The 1,481-nt window shown below is 54.6% G+C and overlaps 1 non-coding gene and 1 pseudogene across 1 annotated transcript; both read right to left on the reverse strand.

Moving 5' to 3' along the window:
• Positions 1 to 346, reverse strand: part of LOC147087545 (28S ribosomal RNA) — a 5,041-nt pseudogene extending 4,695 nt beyond the window's left edge.
• Positions 347 to 1,327: 981 nt separating this feature from the next.
• Positions 1,328 to 1,481, reverse strand: LOC147087546 (5.8S ribosomal RNA). Its single transcript, XR_015075501.1, has one exon. It is a non-coding gene; the product is annotated as a 5.8S ribosomal RNA (ribosomal RNA).

Consider the following 1,481-nt stretch of genomic DNA (forward strand, 5'->3'; position numbering starts at 1 on the left):
GTCTCATGCCAGTATTTAGCCTTAGATGGAGTTTACCACCCGCTTTGGGCTGCATTCACAAGTAACCCGACTCCAAGAAGACTCGATCCTGATGAGCCGGGGGCTGCTACCGGCCTCACACCGTCCACAGGCTAAGCCTTGATCAGAAGGACTTGGGCCCCGGAGCATCGTCAGAGAAAGAGGTCTTCTATACGCCACATTTCCCCCGCCCGCCAGGCGAGCGGGGATTCGGCGCTGGGCTCTTCCCTCTTCACTCGCAGTTACTAGGGGAACCCTTGTTAGTTTATTTTCCTCCGCTTAGTAATATGCTTAAATTCAGCGGGTTGTCACGTCTGATCTGAGGTCGTAGGCAGAATAGCATACTGGCGCCGGCCGGCATTATCTCCAAGCATAACAACAGCAAGCCACAGCAGCAAACAAGCAAGCAAGCAACACCACCACCACCACGTCCTCACAAAACCAGCCCCGCCGGTGAGGTTAGTCCAAGCGGACGACGATAGCGTGCGTGTCCATGCAGCATGCAGGCATGCCTGGTCAAGTGTGTACGCTGGAGACCCGGGCTCGGCTCACACTGCTCCAGAGTCCCCGATTTAGCGAGAATAAAAAGAAAAGAGAACGAGGGAAACACGTAGCATTCCGAAGAAAAGTCCAGAAGCAATGGCTGGCCAGCATCTATGCTTGAGTGGAGTGTTTTGGGGAAGAAAAGCAGGCCTGCAGCGACAGGGGTCAAGACATACGGGACTGACTTAGGCGCACGCTCAGCAGGTCAGCAAGAGTGCTTAGAGCCAAAACGGGTCAAATGTGTGGAAGGACATCAGGGTCCAGCGCAACACAAAGGAGCACCGCAAGGGTTCTCTTAGCAAACTGCCACCTACAAAACGCACGCAAAAAAGCCAGCACACAGCACATCAAGGGACCCGTCACTACATGAAGCTGTTCCTCGCTCCAAACCAACAAACTGCAGCCAAAGACGACGACCTCACCTCTTTATCTGCCAACGTCTTCTCTGTATGCTCTCTTTCTCTCTATCCAACGCTCAGAGAGACAACCCTGCCTAGGGCGAGGCTCAACAGTCCCAACACCGACGCGGTCAATCGTTTTTGCAACCCAACGACAGCCGTGCTGGAAAAAAGCTGGCCTCTACCGGTGCCGACGTTCCCTGAGGAGACGCCGAACATAACATTCCCAAACGGCACGGGTCAAACTCTCCTTTGGGGGAGAAACTCTAGGTCTGCACTTAGGGGGACAAAGAGGACTAGGCCTCTGCGACACCCCAGCTGCGCTCTCACCTCACACGATGGCAAGGCAAGTGCGATTGATGGTCAAGCGACCCTCAGACAGGCGTAGCCCCGGGACGAACCTGGGGCCGCAAACTGCGTTCAAAGTGTCGATGATCAATGTGTCCTGCAATTCACATTAATTCTCGCAGCTAGCTGTGCTCTTCATCGACGCACGAGCCGAGTGATGCACCGCTAAGAGTT

Source organism: Somniosus microcephalus, unplaced genomic scaffold (genome assembly GCF_052327205.1).
Source record: "Somniosus microcephalus isolate GS21.2 unplaced genomic scaffold, FLI_Smic_1.0 unresolved_chr5, whole genome shotgun sequence".
Taxonomy (NCBI): domain Eukaryota; kingdom Metazoa; phylum Chordata; class Chondrichthyes; order Squaliformes; family Somniosidae; genus Somniosus; species Somniosus microcephalus.